This window comes from Ixodes scapularis, unplaced genomic scaffold (assembly GCF_016920785.2).
Source record: "Ixodes scapularis isolate PalLabHiFi unplaced genomic scaffold, ASM1692078v2 PGA_scaffold2__306_contigs__length_199485367, whole genome shotgun sequence".
In the NCBI taxonomy this organism is placed as follows: domain Eukaryota; kingdom Metazoa; phylum Arthropoda; class Arachnida; order Ixodida; family Ixodidae; genus Ixodes; species Ixodes scapularis.
In genome coordinates, this window is record NW_024609857.1 from 40,027,057 (window position 1) to 40,044,908 (window position 17,852).

At 46.4% G+C, this 17,852-nt stretch overlaps 1 protein-coding gene across 1 annotated transcript in view; it reads left to right on the forward strand.

Moving 5' to 3' along the window:
- LOC121832994 (calcium-activated chloride channel regulator 1-like) overlaps nucleotides 1–17,852 on the forward strand; it is a 340,038-nt gene that overhangs the window by 293,969 nt on the left and 28,217 nt on the right. The window lies entirely within an intron of this gene.

The following is a 17,852-nucleotide window of genomic DNA, read 5'->3' on the forward strand; positions in this document are numbered from 1 at the left end:
TTAAGATCCCGCATTTCTTTTTAATAACTATTGCGTCAGCGGAGACGCTGCACAGTGCTGGTCAAAGTTACGCACCGCCGTGTTTAAATGTAACGGACATCCACCCCGCTAAATTTGGCGGACGGTGTTCACGTTACACTATAACGTCACGTCAGATCACGTGACACTGTGATATCACGTGGCAGTATGACATCATGTGACGCTAACTTGCCGCTAATTCCATATTCCATATTTAAATATTCCATATTTAGCGGGACTATGTTTCGCAGCATACTTTGTGTGTGTGTACTTTGTGTGTACGTTGCGCTCCGCTAAATCTAACGGGTAAATTTATTTGCTAAATTTAACAGAAAATTAGTGTCGTGACATCATGCCGTCAGAGTGTCGCATGACGTCACAATTTTCCCACTAAATTCAGCTAATAATTTATTTTCCGCTGTGAATTTGCCCGTTAAATTGATACGAAGTACGTTTATGAAACATACACACTGGATCCGCTGTGAAATCTCCATAATAACAAATATCGCCTTTATAAAAAAAAGAAACTCTTCAACGTTACAAGGAAAGAATTGCCACTTCAAGCAAGAGCGCTAAATGGAAATTCACCAATCGCGCATGTTCCTTGGCTATTACTCTCCGACACGATGTTTCAATTAACTCTTGTCTGCAGTCTAGCCTCGTTATTGTACTCTACTTTTTTCCCCCATGGTATTTCAATTAGTTACGTCTCCAAGCTTGTTATTCTACCACGGTGCCTCATGTTCTTCTTTTTTCTCCCTTTCTCTTTCCATCTAAAAAACCAAGTTGAAGCCTTACACGGTTCTCGCCTTAATTCCATTTCGCAAGCGTCGCGCCCAGGAGAGCTCGAGGCGGGTCCCCGTCAAATTAACTCCCCTTGTTTTTCTTCCATGGACGAAAGACGAGCTGGCTTGAATTTGTTGAATTTCTCTGAAGATGGACAGCCACTAATTTCCAAGACGTTCAAGAGATGTATATGTACATCTACGTATATTTCTACATCTCGAAAAGCGTCTGCAGGGCTTCAAAATCATCTGCGTCATGGCTAGGACCAAATTATACGCTGCTTTTCTTTTTAAAGTACAGACGCAAGATTAAAAAGGAATCTTGGGAAACTGTACGCATTAATCTACTAGCTAGGAAACGTGCACCAATGCGTGCAGTGCGCGTGGGGAGCGACAGTGACGGTACTCCACTTGGATGAAGGCTTGCTCTTAAAGGAACGGGCGATGCAGGACCGCATTATAGGAATGACAAAAAAATTTAAAATTCTCCGACTACGGTTTTTATTCGTGCAGTTATACATTTGCTAGTGTAATTAAATCGGTGAGAAAAAAAATAAAAAAACACTGACGCCCAAAATTTTAATGTGTTCGTTTTATAGTATCTATTTCTTTCGTGAAATATTTTAATTATATTCACTCTAACACATTAAAAAAAAACCGTGCGTTTCCTTTCCCGCACAACACTCGGAGAGCCAATCACCGCAACATACGGAGGCAGCTCAGCGAATAACATTGCCGAAACATAGGTTTAGACCAAAAAACGCAGTCTGAGTTGTGACATTAAGCAATGCAAAATGTCGCGCTTGCATTGCTTAATGTCACAACTCAGACTGCGTTTTTTGGTCTAAACATATGTTTCGGCATTGTCATTCGCAGAGCTGCCTCCTTAAGTTGCGGTGATTGGCTCTCCGAGAGTTGTGCGTGAAAGTAGACGTACAAACTTTTTTTAGAGTGTATAATAAAAAACATACAGCGTTCGCAATGGACACCATTGTATACGAGTGGACAATAAGACAGGATTATTTGTCCACATGCCATAAGCATACTCATTTCGTTGCTCCATCCCTCGTTCATTTATAAACTTTACTGCTGCGTAAAACGATTACACGAAGCCAGTTCAAATGCTAAAATCTGTAAGTAAGTGCCACGCATGACTTACGTAGTTAAGCAGTTAAGCAGAGGGCGTCAAGTGTCCTCCCGCGCATGGTGAGGACGCATGGTGAGGCATGGGCTGTCGCACACGACAGGTGTAACGCAGCGAATCGCAGGAGAGAACTGCTGGGCCACTCCGGCCCTTTCAAACTTTCTGTCGGGTTGAATCAGTGCGCCGAAACGTGTCCCGCCCAATCAGGGTGCAGGCCCCGACGCACTCTCGACCGATCGGGCGGGCAAAACCACCCTCGCCAGGAGGCCAAAAGTCCAGCTCTCAAGGACAGATCCCACGGCTAGAGCCTAAACATTCGGACACGAGCCCTGCTTTGTTTATGGTCGGAAAAAATAAACTGACTCCGATGATACCAACCAGAATCATCGGGACGTGCCTCACGGGAAAACCTTCCTCCACCACCACGGAGTGTGAGCCTTAGATACCTTAAAACCAATAGATAAACGGAGATCTTGCCAGACACAACACACATGTGTCTCGCGAATACAAGCGCAGCGGAGGACCACCCAGGATTACGTGAATACGGAGACCAGCTTGGGGGTTCACCCGACGTTGCGTATACGTCTCCGCGTGAACATCGGTCGTGCTGGGAGCTCCTCCGGTTTGCCTCCCCCAACCCTCGAAGATGATCCGCGGTCTCCGCCGGTGTGGCCTGCGCCCGAGCCCCGCGTCCACGACACTTCTTCCGTTTTGCGAAACGGCCTGGCTGTTGACAAGTGCACTTAGGCGTTATGCTGGCTGCGTAGGTTTCTGCGTCTAGATGCAACGTCCATTAGGTTAGGGGGAGGACTTGCGGGCCTAGACGCGCCGTGGGAAAGACACAAACCCGCCCCTGGTGGAAGAACTATAGGTTCAGCACGTACCGGGACGTATAAACAAATTCTTCGGACAAAACGCCGTCTCGGCGGCGCTAAAAAATGCGACCACCCCTACAAATACCAAAATAATTATCGAAATCTATAATAAATAAACTAAAATTTGAATTTATATTCAATAACTTGACCGTCGCGTGTCATCTTTGTTTTCTTTTTTTGGGGACTTGAAAATGCTGATATGAACTGGTCGATCAACTTGCTTATACAAATTTGTTTCAAACATTTCTGCTTTTTTTTTTTATTCCTCTTTTTTCCCCATTCTTTTTTCTTTTTCTCTCTCTTCTACGTTAGAAATCTTGCTAACGTTTTATACTTTCCTTTTCGATAACCTTTATTGCTTCCTGTTTTTTTCTATAGATTGTTTTTTTACTTTTAAGTTTTTGCTGCCTCTCAGCTGGCTGATTCTTAGTCGGAGCAAACCAGCTTAGCAGAGGAAGCGGAAACGATTAGTGCCGCCTGAATTTGCCTACGAGGACTGCTTCGTGCAGTGTGTACGCCGTGCAGAGCGCTCACCCGACCGGAAATAACTTGACACGGCGTACTTACCTTTTACTTTCCCTTCTCCAGCGTCTACCCTCGGCATCGCGTCTCTGTGCCAGGCGAATATGATGCGTTACCCCTGCTTCCCTTCTCCACGCAGGCGCACAAAGCAAGAAAATACCGTTAACCGGTTTCCTGGTAGGCTTCAATACGTAAAAATAAAATCCCCAAAACGTACTGAAAATAAAACTCAAAATTGCGCTGTAATGTTTAATATAAACCTGTCCCCCTGCCTCCCCCCCCCCCCCCTTTCTTTCCCCCTGCCTTTCGCAGCGCAAAATTAACTTCGTGATGTCGTAATACTTCGAGTTGGCGTCATCAATAGATGGTTTTTCTACGTCTAAGTGCATAGACATTTTTCGGAAGTGTGCGTCATCGTGGAGTTGGCGCGCTGCAGATGTCCGAATCTGCGGGGTCGTCAGGTACCCTGAGCATCCATTGGACACAAGAGCTGCGTCAGCGTTGAGCGTTAAATCGGCTCAGCTGGTATCGAGAACGCGTGGTGCGTCAACTTTCGGTTAAGACTCGTATCCAATCACACGCTTCGTGCTTAACAGGTGCCAACCGCTAATATTGCTGGATGGGATTTGGAAAAAAAGTTTGTTGACTGTCGCGACGCAAATATCGGCGTTTTTTTTCTTTTTTTTTTTTTTTCTTTAATTTAATGTGTTGCTGTACATGCCTGATCGTTCTTTAACTGGTACGCCGCCGGGTTTTTCGAGCCTCAGTTTGGGTATACTTACACGTATTAAAAAGTACTGAAACGAACTCCTAACGGCAATTTTGTTCCCTAAATATCAGCTATGTTTTCGCAGGGCCGCAGGGACACCAATATTTTGTTCGAAAAGACTCGTAAACTTTATTTAAAACGAATAAACCTATAACGCATTTTACCTGGTAAATGTTCTGAAAGCTACTTCAAAAATCGTTACGTCCGATTTTTTTTTTATTATTATTAAAAGCAGCAACATTTTGCGGAAGTACGGCGGCAATCTACGCGCGCGAGCTCTGTGATGAGCCTGGCCGACCCCGACTTTCTTTCTCTCCCGCACCTACCGTATTTACTCGAATAATAGCCGCACTATTTATGAACAAGGAAGGCCCATGTGTCTACTTTCCCGCAGAACACATATATAGCCAATCGTCGTGTTGCGCATAAATAACACAGCGAATAACTAGATCAATGACACGATTCTCCATACAACTGCAATCTTCACAGATAGTATATTCGCGCGAAGACGTTATATCTGTCCTGGTAAACCGCTGAAATCATGCTGTCGATCGCGGTGATTGGCAATCCGTGTGCTCCGAAAAAAAAGCGAACCCTCAGACTTTCTTAATAAACAGCGGTTTACAGGAAATACGGTATACAATTCTTGCGGGCAGAGAAAATCCGACTGAGAAAGGGAGGAAACGAGTCACCTTGTTGCCTCTGCTGGCATTGCCTAAACCAGACCTCGGGCATCTCGAACGACTAGGTTGTAACGTGTTGACGCCACCAAGTGGCGAGCTCCTAAACACGCCAGCCTCTCTCTAGTCTTGCCCGTGCAGGGAAAAGTGACGTCACAGTCACCCGTCACGCATCGCGCTCTCTGATGGCTGCTCTTTGAGCGCTTGCTTGAATCGGCCGTTTGAAACGAAAAATATAGCCACCTGTTCGAAATGACAAACGTGTTAAACGTGTTTCTGAACGTGACAGGTGTAGTTCACTTTCGATTCTAGCATTCCTTTGAAGTGTTAAATAAAATCGAAAGTTCACTGCCCCCCCCCCCTTTTTTTCCCCAGCTAAACATCAAAAAAAGAGGCCACAGCGCACAAAATTTTTAGTAGTAAACACACAAAATGGCAAAATATCCTTCTATGCCATTCTCACCTTAAAGTGCGAGACACAGGCGCGTAAAATACATCCGAACCGTTGTCGATCTGGCAATACGACAAGCTGATCCGAAAAGTTTAGTCGCTTCAGACGTCGGATCGGCACCCCGGCGTGCGACCGACGTGCCAGATCGTTTCGCACGGCGGACGGACTGTCGGAAGCGTCCAGCCAATGGATGCACAGCTAGCGCGAACGTAATGATGACGTACTGGGTCTGGCGAGACGACAAAAAAAAAAAACGGGACTGACCTGGGCGACGGGAAGCCGGACGCATGAATCCCGCTGTCCCATTCGAGAAAGATGGCCCCAGCAAAGAATGCACGCGCTAGCGAGAACGAGCTCCTAATTACGCTCGTACGGATCATTGTGTTCCATGCTAGGTCGGAAGCGTGAGTCTCAAACCGTCGCGTGCGGCAATTCGGAGCGGTGTTCGGACTGTCGGATCGGACGTCGGACCGACGATTCTGCAGTACATGTGTCTCGCGCTTAAAGAGATGCTGAACCGAAATCTGGATTCCACAAAACACGCGGCAAAGCGTGCAGCGGGATGCTACAAACACTACAACATCGCTCATACAGCGATATCTCGAACGGATGACCGTCACTCATACAGCGATATCTCGAACAGATGACTGCATTTTTCAACAAAAGGAGGCGCATTTGACAGAAATGTTCACGTCATGTTTCTCCGAGGAGGAGAGGGAACGGTTTCGCGTCTTCTCCGCGTCGCCGTCTTTGAGGAAGCAAAGTGAAGAGAGGAGGAAACTAAATATCTTCACGTCACGCGCCTCGTCGGCCTGGTTCAATCTCGACCTCTTTTTCCAAAAATACGGCCGTCCATTCGAGATATCGCCTTACGAGTAGTGTTGTAGGGATTATAGCGTCCCCAGCCTATATCTCCTGCATTGTTTTTTTTTCTGAAATCCAAATATCGGTTCACTATCCCTTGAAGCGGTCTGATTCGCCATGTCCGGTTCGCGAGAAACTTAACTAAAATAAGAGATCGATATATATATATATATATATATATATATATATATATATATTTCTTGCATCCTTCGCACACCATTCATGACTGCTAGCATCGTATAATGTACGTATATGCGGTACCACATGAGATGTCAATTCAATTTGATGCCTTACTCTATTATGTGTGTTTGTGAGAGACGAATGAAGATTCGTTACGATGTTCACAGCAAGTTTCTCGCGCGTCGAGCACATATTCTCGCTAGCAGACGGCAAACCTTCGGACTGCGGACGTTCGATTAACCTTCAATGCTATGGCGTCGAGACGTTTCGGTAGCTTCTTCTATGGTTCCCATCTGTGACGTCACGACCTGGATTATCAATTGCCTGTGACAATATTGATGGTATCTTTAAAAACGCACCAGAAAGTTTACATTCATCGCGTCCTTAAACCAACACCGTCAGTGTTGACAGTGTTGGACATTCTTCTTATTTTGCTTAATAAAATTAGAATTTACCGTACTCAAGACGTTTTTACTTTCAAAATCCCTGCATGCAATACTGCGCGCGTTGCAGAATAGGACCTTTGTGGCCACTGAGAAGAGTGGCATGAATTCGGTTTCGATTGGCCCTTTAGCGAAGTAGCACATCTTAGCACTGGACAAAATTAATGACGGCGCTCGCTTGCTTTGCACCCATTCATCTTAATGAGAGCCCCCTTTGTAGCACGGACTTCCAGCGGCCGTAGAAACCTGCCTAGACTTAGCAAGGAGTCGGACTAAGGCCTGCCCCGTCCCACATTTTTCTGGCGGCCAGGCCACCACTCCAGAATGCAGCATGACCCACCCGGTTCACGGATTGTTCAAAGGTGTCATGAAACAATTTTTGTACTTTCGGTAAATACTACTTGGAACCTAAGTAGTATTTAGCGAAAGTGTGGTTTAAATCACGATTTAAATCATCTTGATTTTTTCTGTACCCTGAACTCAATGAATTTCATGTAGATTAATTTCAGGATATCAATGCCTCGTCGATTTTGTGAAAAAAGGCAGTGACTGCATCTTCTAGAAACCGGGAATGTTCTCGTCGGAAGCCAGCCTGAAGTGTGATTGATAGGTGTAAAATTTATTTTCTGAGATATATAAGAAGCGGAGAACAGCTAAACGACATTCTTAGCTCTGCCCTGGCCCTCATGCAACGTCACCCTCAACGTATCAGCTCAAAAAGCCAAAGTTCCGTCCGTACGCGCTTCCGCCGCCACAGCTTCACTCGCGAAAAGGCGCCACAGGCTGCTCAATGCGTCTCACTGTCGAACGCCAGCTCCTCCGCTAGTGGCGCTACGCGCGTTATTCAAAGCGCCCCCTATAGTTCCCACACGAAACGTACAGGACGTACGCCTCTGCAAGGTCATAAAGGTTTCAAGCGGATATCGCTTCATGACACTGAGACGATGGAACAGAATTATCGGCCCAGTAGAGTTCTTTCTTTGTTTGCCTGCGCGCAAACTCCGGTTCATCAGGAGCCCACCAAAAGTGCCCCAGCATTCTATCCGCATTGGTGGGCAACACCATGAATTTATGATAAGGCACATATTCTAAAACGCACGCTCTGTATTTTGCCGTGACGGGATGTCGTGAATTGAGGTTGGCAAATCGAAACCAAAACCGTGGACAAAAGGCACTTAAAGTACTTCGAGCTGCACTCGCTTCGATTTTGCAAGATGTCTGTTGCGGATGGCCGACCACAGCTGTGCTTATGGTCGCGCTCGTCGCCGATGCAAGCATGTTTGAGCTGTTGCGCGGCATCTACTACTGCCTGGCCTATCCCCGTTCAATTTTAACTCAAACTTTCAGTTGTTCAAACAGGTCACAGGACTTTCCTTTCAAAATCTTTCTGGGATTGTTCACTCAGTGAAATTAAAAAGAAATTGAAAAGATTAAGAAGAACAGCTTCAGCTGGGGGAGCGAACGTCCGCTATCGAACGGGTTGGCCACACCCTTCATACCCGAGTCTGCTTACGCCACAGTTCTGTTTGAGTTCTTTCTGGCATTCATTTCAAGCAATCAATATTCACAAAATAAAGAGGTCTCGCTAAAGCATTCTACGGTTCTTCCTAGACGTTAGTCTCGCGCAGCTGTGGCGGTGTTTGGTGTCTGGCGCGATGCATGTGTTCCTCTCTATTATCCTTACACGAAGCCGTCACGCTGCCACTCTCTCAGCACTGGAGCCAATGCAGTTTAAATAGGGAAAAACACGTTTCAACATCAAAAACTAAACGATACTTCTTTTTTTTTTTTTTTATTACAGTTAGGTGTCACCAGAAGCATCATATACTGCACTTCTAATATTTGTTTCTCGTGTGTGAAGCGGTAACCATCACAAAAGATTATTTTTCGGTTTGGTTTTCGTTGAGTTCAATTTTCCGATTGGGGTCTTCTTAGAATTTTGAAGGTTGCAAGGACACTGTATCAAAACGAGAATACTTAGCCCAAAGAAACGGCGTGCCTTGAGTAGCGGCATAACGGGGCGAGGTTCGCCTTCTCTGCGCACGCAGACATCACTACGCCGTGGAACGGGAATGTGAGGATCTGAACTAAGCATGTGTATTCAAGGTTTGCAAGGTTGTGCTTAGACAATGCACGAGCTTAGTTTCTTTTGGTTTTCAGTAAAGATGCAAAAACTAAGATTAAGACTTCACCCGCAAGATGAGCAGGATTCGAGAAAGCAAAACAACGCGGGTGAACCGGTTAGGAAACCTAAATTTATAACTTTGAGATTCTGTTTACTTTGTTTTGTTTGTCTGTTTGTTTGTTTGTTTGTTTGTTCGTTCGTTCCTTCGTTCGTTTGTTTTGCGCTCTGTTCTCGGGAGTAGTTTCATTTTCGTTTCATGTTGTGGGACTTTAGACGGGATATTCGGCAAAAAAAAAAACACGATTTGATTTGTGATAGACGTCTGAGTTCATAACTACGGAGCCCCGCCTCTAAAATTCCCCGTACGCTTGCCTAAGTTTTGTTTGAAGGTACATAAATAAATAGAAAAAAGAATAAAGCTCGGTCATTGCTTGTGTCACGGTCTCATTTAATAATCATCTTTTGGATAAGCATTCAGCCACGACATAAGACTGTCGGCATGGGATCTTTCAAAACGTCATCATGATACTACTTCCAGCAAACCCTTCGGAAGCCCGTGCCACACGAGCAACTCGAATGCCATTTACAACGAATGACATTTGAGCGGAAGTTCAATCAGTGCGCGACACTCCGGGCGTAGCGCATTCCACGCGCGACAGATTGCGAGCTGATTAGCCGATCACACAAATGTCATTCGTTGTAAATGGCATTCGAGTTGCCTGTGTGGCACGGGTATTACATACCTCTACATTCTGCAACCGCCATCAATTTAACGGTAATCTAAATCAAACTTCATTCTGTGTAGGATTTCCTGGTCAGTCACCCAAGCCGCAAAACGAGGCTCGATGAAACAAAATGCGTACAAAGTTTTTTATCTCTCTGGTTTTACCGAGGAAAAGTATAGTTCGTGCATCAGTGGTGAAGGAAACTGACGTGTTTCTTTTTTTCTTCTTTTAATCGATTTAAATTGGAAACGATCCCCAGTTCTCCTTTACAAAAGGAAGCAGAACGAACTTAAAGTGAATTTCTAATGCGATGCGAATTTGAACGATGGTCCTTTTTTTTCTATACTGCTTCCGTAATTACAGTGTCCCGGTATTTAGTTACTGAATCCCGTTGAAGTGTTTCTTATGAAAAAAAAAATTCAATTTTTCTCCCCTTTTTTTAAGCAACATTGGAATCGGAGCCTTATCTGTCTCTCTTGCTTTTCATCCAGCTTTAAAGAAGGCACTTCGGCCGCAGCTGTTGCTATGCGAATTTCGGGCTTTCAATTACAGTTCTCTTTTTTTCCTTTACCTTGGCAGAGGGGAGAGCTACTATGTTTCGATTATGTTTTCTTAATTTACCCTTTCGCTTTGTTTTTTCTCGTCTCGCCTGATTCACCTGCCGTTCCTTCCGAACTGTTCTTTTCGTTCGACGACTTCTTAAGAAGACTGCATATACAAAGAATATCGACAGTGGGATTTGTTTGCCAAGCTGGCAGCTGGTTTCGTGAATACCTCCCCCCCCTCCCCTCCCTGATCAGGCGACAATGTATTCCACTGTGTACTTACGCTCTCAAAGACTTCGCCTTGCCGTTCATTTGCACATGCTCTTGCGCAACTGAGACACTAGAGTCGGTGACTGACTTAGAATAAGAGTATACGCTTCGCCTTCAGCACGCACTCTCTGGCTTCCGTCGGTCTTCTGTTGCGCATGCGTCAAAGTGTGATCAAGGACAGAAAGCTCACGCCGGAGCATTTGCTGGGTTCTTAACTGGCCACAAACTATTGGCGGTGAGATGTTTCGGTGGCTCCCTCTTGTAGACCCTATCCGTAACATCACGACTAGGATCATCGACTGCCAGCGACAGTTTCGATCGTATGCGGAAAGCACGGCGAAAGCTTGTAGCCACCGGGTCCTAAACCATCGCCGTCAAAGTTGATAGTCTGACATTCTTTTATTTCCATTAATAGGGACTTTTAGCAAACCGTTACCGTTTTCCGCGTACCGCACTACCGGACCCTTTAAGCTTTCTTTTAAGCGCGCGCCCCGCGGTTACGGTATCGCTCGGGCGCGCTTAAAAACATGCTTCAAAGGCTCCGGTAGTGCGGTACGCGGAACACGGTAACCATTTCCTTAATGGAAGAAATATTCATCGTACTCAAGACGTTATAGTAAGCGCTTGGCCAATCCTGAGACGCCGATCGCAGCGACGCGCCTGGTTGCGCACGTCGCCAATGGACTTTTCCAGATAACAACTTCAGACCGGCGCCATTTTTCAACGTCTGTGCGCATGGCACGTGATTTGCTCGCTCTTCCAAGCGACTGACGTGCGCGTCTGGGCTGTTGAGATCCCACACTGCAGGCTGTGAATTTCGAAACGTTGGAATGGTGTATGACTAAATTCGAGCACCCGCGAGCAGTCGTGACAAAGTTGAGCGCAATGGAAGAAACAAGGTAGGAGTTAGGAAACGTTTCCAGTGCCCAGCGGTAGCTCCATATTCAACGTTTATTGAAAACTATGGGCCCTTCAGAGAGTCATGTCTGACTATATAGCACCAATGGACATTTGCGGAAATATGTAGTGCCCCCACCGTCTGCTTTCCGCATTGCGACGTTCAGATGTACGGCACGTGAAATTACCCAAGAAGAAAAGACGACGTTGCGCAAAGAAGGTAGAAGGAAAGTAAAACGGAGTATGTGATAACCTTCTTTTCCGATCACCTAATCTTTTGCGTGTGTTCTGAGCTCCTAATGACGAGGGAGCGCGAATCGTGCCGCTACCAGGAGAAATAAACCGTTTGAGCCGACAGGAGTGTACGTCCGAACACTCCCACAATTCCCCTCGTTGCAAGGTCTCCTGGGATTTCGCGGAAAGGTATATTGCTTCTAACTTCGACCGCGAGTAATAGACCGATATCAGCAGCCAGCTTGACTAAAGTCACTGGATCCTAGGAAAGTAGTGCCATTGCCTTCCTACCTGCTAGCCGGACACAAACGGATACTAACCTACAGACGACCCAAACCTCGCAAGACGATTGGCTAATCGGCCTACGTTGCCAGGGGAATCGCCATCTTGGTCCATTTAAATCTTCGAAGCTTCCAGGTGATCGTTCTAAACCAGTCGCGCCAAGATCACCATGGAGCATCATCGTACTGGAAGCGTTCCTTGCCGATATAAGAGTATTTGGCACTTCGTATGCGATCAACTTATTAATCATGCCCATCTCCATGGATCTCTTACAATTATATTGTTCTTCTTGCGCATTTCAAGACAGTAAATTTATTTTTCAGTGCCTCCAAGCACCGACACAGCATCTAATGGTGGAACGAACGTGTACGCCTGTTTCGCCGGTGTGTGGTTAGCAAAATCTCGGTATACAAAAAACAACTCAATAAAGCTACCCGTCACCAGCGAATCTAGATTGGCTCACCAAGAACGGAGGGGTCAAGGAGAAATTGCACATTTTATGGACCAAGATGGCGACCACACGCGGAGCTTGGCGTTACTTTCCCAGGACCCAGTGACTTTAAGCTTGACTACGCCACCGCTGCCCCAAAGCATCGAGGGAACTATACTTCGTCACATCTTAGCATGGACTAACCGCGAGGCTCTGCCAGCGCGAGACAGTAGCCTTGACTGGTGCTCTCGTAGCACGAGAGCTTGTATATTCGCCGAGGTTACTTTTGAAGCAATTAGCTCGCGCCTTTAGCACGTACGGACAACAATAGTTCATACTAAGGTGAAACGAAGTATAGTCTTTCTGCACGTGCAACAACCTCGTTGGAGCTTTGCGCGTGTAGAGCATGAGACGGCACGAGCCTTCTCGTGCACTGCCGTCTGCCTCCTGTGGACTAAAGTTATGGCGGCGTCACGAATGCGCCGAATGCTTCGTGAGATCGGTCTATTGACACCGTCCTAACCAGGGCCGGCTTGCTATAGGAAGTATAGGGGGTATTCACTGGACGCCATATTTGAGGGTGCTGTTTAGAGCGCATCCTCATAACGAGCTCACATTAATAGGCTGTTAAAACCGGCAATATTGATGGTGCAGAATGCACGTTGCAAAAGAACTGTGGAAGCTCGCCGTCAGCACGCGCTCAACAGCCGCGCACACAGATATGGCCGCCAGTGAATACCCCCTATTTACTGGCGGCCATAGATGTGTGTGCAAGTGATGAGCGCGTGCTGTTGGCGAGTTTCCACAGTCATAGCCTCCTCTATACTCACAAAGCCTGGCAGTTTGACGACGGAGCCATAGAGTGCCCGGTCGCAGATTTGGAGCGCGAGGATCTGGTAGCACAGAGCATTTCTCAGGGAGCCTGTAGTCGGCGCACTGCTTTTGCAGCGGCGAGGACCTGAAACATGGTTTCCAAACCAGACAAGAAAAGAAGCGATAGCCCGAGGGACGCGAGAAGCACGAGCGGACATTCCATCGCTCGGGACCAGTGTGTTTCGGCGTCTCGCCGCAGCGGGGCACCCGTTACATGCCTCTTGTCTGCCGCCCTACCTTTTCATTTTCCGTAGCCGCGTCTCGTGGCGATCTGCCAGGCTTTGACTGTACAGAGGAGGCTATGCCACAGTTCGTTCGCAACGTGCACTCCGCACCATCAAGGTTGCCGGTTTTAGCAGCCTATTAATGTGAGCTCGTTCTGAGCATGCACTCAAAGCATTGCCCTCAAACCTGACGTCCATTGAATACACTCTATACTCTGTTTCCTGCTTAGTGTACAGCACCGTCATCAAAGCTACTGGCGCGAGCATGAAGCTTGATCTCATTTGCACGCGTTCTCGTGCAAACGAAACCATAGATGAAGCCACGCGCTCGCGCCAGTAGTATTGGCTGCCTTGTATATGGGTGGGCGTCTTAGCTTAGACTGTGTGCAAGAAAGCCTGCCATGCATGAGGCGCGCGAGAGCTTCGGACTCTGCTTCACGTGCCACTCCGCTCGTGCGCTACCTTCAGCAGTACTTTCTTTCACAGAGTCTAGCAAGCCAACCCAGGGTAAAAAGAAATATATATATATATATATATATATATATATACGTGTGTGTGTGTGTGTGTGTGTGTGTGTGTAAATATATAATACTTTTAGAGCGCAGCTCTTAGGCGCCCGTTTCCGGTTTAAGCGGCGTCGGCGTAACCGCGCGTTCCATTATGGGAAGTTTCCCATAATGACGTCACGAGGGTTACTCTCGCGAGGGTTGCCCTCACGAGGGTTGCCCTCACGAGGGTTACCCTCACGAGGGCCGCGGGGTACCTTCGCGAGAGTATTGAGGGTTACTCTCAAGAGGGTCACGAGAGTTACCCTCGTGACGTCACACGCATCTAACATTGCCAATGTTCCCGCTGAATTTAGCGGGGGTATTTTTTCCTAGATTTGGCGGAACAAATTTCCGCTAGATTTACCCTAGTGACGTCACGTGTGACGTCACGAGGGTAAACTTTCCCTACTATATTTAGTGGAAAATTTTTCCACTAAATTTAGCGGGGAAGGAAAAGGGGCATACCCTCCCCTCCGTACCATCCCCTCGTCCTCCTCAAGAGCTGCGCTCTAATTCGGCGTTACAGAAAATTGTAAACGTCTTTACATTTTTTGTTTTAACTTAGATTTTTGATTTAAGTCAGATTAATTATATTTGAACTACTGTAGCCATAATGGTGCATCCTAATCACTATATTTTTTTTAACATGCCCGATTGATTGATCAGTTTGTTCGGTCACTGAAAACAATCAAGAGGAAAGAATTAGTGTCAAATCGAAGTACAGTTTTATTAGCGAGTGAAAGATTTATTAGTTTTTTTTTTGTGTTCTGATTTTCTTGTTTTTTGACATTATATTTCTAGTGTTAATTTCTTTCTTTCGCAGGCTTATTTACTCGCAGCAGGAAGTTACGTAACTGGCGAACGAAGTGGATGGTAGAAAGAAAGCTCAACGTTCCGATCTTCTCAGAAGATCACCGCTTTGTGCTCCTGTTCAGTCTGATATAAATATTTCTTGCTCGCTAATTCCTCCATTTAAATACAAAACGAGTGCACATAAAACACTTTAAATAATTGTCAAACGATAAATAAAGTATTTTGAGGACTACTTTTTGTGGACAAACGTTTGATCTACATCAGGGGTGCTTAACTCAAACATGACGCGGGCCAAGAAAGTGTTTATTGGCAACTGCGCGGGTTTTTAATGTCTACTAGACATGTTTTCAATCTCTGGCATCATCGCACTCGTTGCCGTCTTGAGCACGTTGCGTAGTGTCATGTCCGCGGGCCGCATGGTGTGCACCCCTGATCTAAATCATTATACCTGTCTAATGTATATCACGATTTATGTAATCTTGACTTTTATTCTCCACGCTGAACTCGAAACAAATTCAAGACAATGTGACGCACGACGCTCGGACTCCCGGATTAGTCCTGGTCGTGTCTTGTCTTGACGTAGTTAGACATGTAGTCGTACGTTATTACGTGAATAGACCTTGAGACGAATATTTTTTTTTTTTTTTTTTTTTTGCAAATTTTAGAATATTTTGCCGCAAAAAGGGACTTCAGATATCATCGTATACCTTCCAAGGAAGACATACCAAAAAAAAATGTAAATATGTGCGCCGCAAAACAGCCCTCTCGAGATCTATTTCACGCTAGGACTTGTGTATCCCACGCACTTGTTGTTCTTTTTTTTTTTTATCGTTTTGAAAGTTCTTTAACGATGCTTTTTTATCCAGCTTGCATTGTTCAGGGGCGCGTCGCCACGGGTCTAATATCAGAACCCCGCTGGTCGTACAGCATACAGAAGATACACAGTGTTCGCTACCTGCGGACACGCCTGAAGCACGTTCGAAGTAGGCTTGCTTCGTACGTCTGTATGCTCCGAAGCACGTCAGCGGACAGTTCCTTTGTAGGACCAAAGGGACGCGTCGGAAGCCGTCCGCCCTCTCTGCAGACTGTCTTTCTTGCGTTATGTTAGCGGTGTCCAGCGCGACTTCATAATCATCGGGTCTCTTTCGATTGTCCCTGACTTTCCGGAGCTATAATGTAGAACGCCAATCGTATTAGGAGCGCGCGCCACCTAGGGGCTGCTGCGCCAGCTATCCGAGTCCCCGCCACTGGTGTCTGCCGTCTGTTTCGGCAGGGACTCCGATCCAATCGCACGCTTTGTGCCCCACAAAATGGCGGCCGCCAATGTTGCCTGACGGTTTTTAAGGGGTTTATCGGGCCCTATTTAATAATAAAAAAAATTAACGTTTACATTCGGGCTACCTGCCGCATCCGTAAAGCGGCTCCACTCGGGCACCACTCCAAAGTCTGGTGGTCAGTGCCTCTCAGTACGCATAGCTGTCGTTCGTTCCAGCTTTGGTGGGTCTCTCACAATAGAGAATGCGCTAGGCGCGAAACAAACGGCAAAAGAAAACAAAAATTGATGTCCCTGTTGCCGAGTGAAGGCGCTCTTTCAAAGTCCACCGCGCACTTGTGAAGGGGCCTTGATGACGTAACCTACGCCAAAACCCAGTGGCGAACTCGAGCCTGCAGGCTCCGTTCCTGTCTCGCGCAATTAGATTTCGTTTCGTCTCTACATCGTTTTTTTTTTTTTCTTTGAACGCGTGTGGGATTGTCGTTGTGGCTCCATAATAACGCCGTAGTGCGGGTTTCACACTGCCCGCGCGTGTGACGCTGATTTCGGAGCCAGGGGACCGGCTGTTGCGACACTGTTCTATCTCTACGAAGTGTATAAGCTGCTCCATTTTAATTTGTAAGCAAGCACCGAAAACGTCCATAAAATGTTGGCGCTCCATAGCACCAAAGGTTTTGCCATTATACCACCTCATTATGAGCTTGTTTTATCGGCTGTGCTACGAATGCCAAGCTGCACGTACAGGCTTTAGAGTGTGCTAAAAAAAATTCCGAGCCATAGTCGAATATGCATGGGTGTCCCGAAACAAGAAGTATATTTTGTTTTAACGGTTAACTGCGATTATGACGATACAGGAAATAATACGCATTAACGCATACGAACGGGTAGCAGTTCGTGCCAATAAATGAACAAAACGGGGAAGTTATGGTGATATAAAATGTGTTATTTCCACTTAAGGCGAGTTGGGTTTCGTACAAAACGAAATGCTGCGAAAACAAAGTAAATTATTTGGCGATTTTCATCGCGTGTTTTTTCACCTAATTTCACGGCGTTGTCTTTAGACCGCCAAGCGCTGTGAATATATAATTCATTCGGGAGAAGTCTGGCGAACGAACCTGCCGCCACCGCTTTTTGTTCTAGCCGCTAGGTGCAGTCAATTTAGCTCGAGTCGATGATAGCAACTACTACTCGTTATTACAATACTGAGCTTTTCCTTCTGCACTTTATTCCAGGTACAAAACATTTCTAGACACCTAGTTCTAGACACAACTCTCAGCACCTCATCATTCTTCCCTTACTTTCTCTCCGCGCATAGTCATTAGCCCTATCTTTCTCCCATCCACTGCCCTTCTCTCAGCGCCTTTCGCTTTCCCCCTATTTACCGCCCTCCTCTTTCTTCCCCGATTCCTTCCAAGTTCGACAAATGGTGTTCACGCGTCTCAAGCTCTGCGCTCGGTGCTACTCCCGAACTAGTCACTACTCCAAACACTGCATGTACGATGGCTATCGAGCCTCTCAAGGTTACGGCACGGGAAAGGGCACCTCCGGTTGCCGATAACTAGTCGACGATTCTCGCAGTCGGGTCGCACTTGCGCCTTCCTTTGTTCAACTGAGGCGCACCGGAACACCGTAATGTTCCGAGACTCCATTGAAAGTGATTCCTCCTTCTCCATCCCGCAGGAGAACACTGATAAGCCTAACTCCTGGGGGTGCCTTAAGTTGAACCGGTTAAGATATTGGGCGGCCTCTGCTCAACTTAAGAGGCCCAAGTCCCCCGCAGAACGCGCTTCATTTGTAAATGGTTGCCCTTCCGTTAGCACGAAACAAGCCGACGAAGGAAAAGCGGGTTCTTGTTTTTTCTTGCTATTGGCTTTCACTCTAT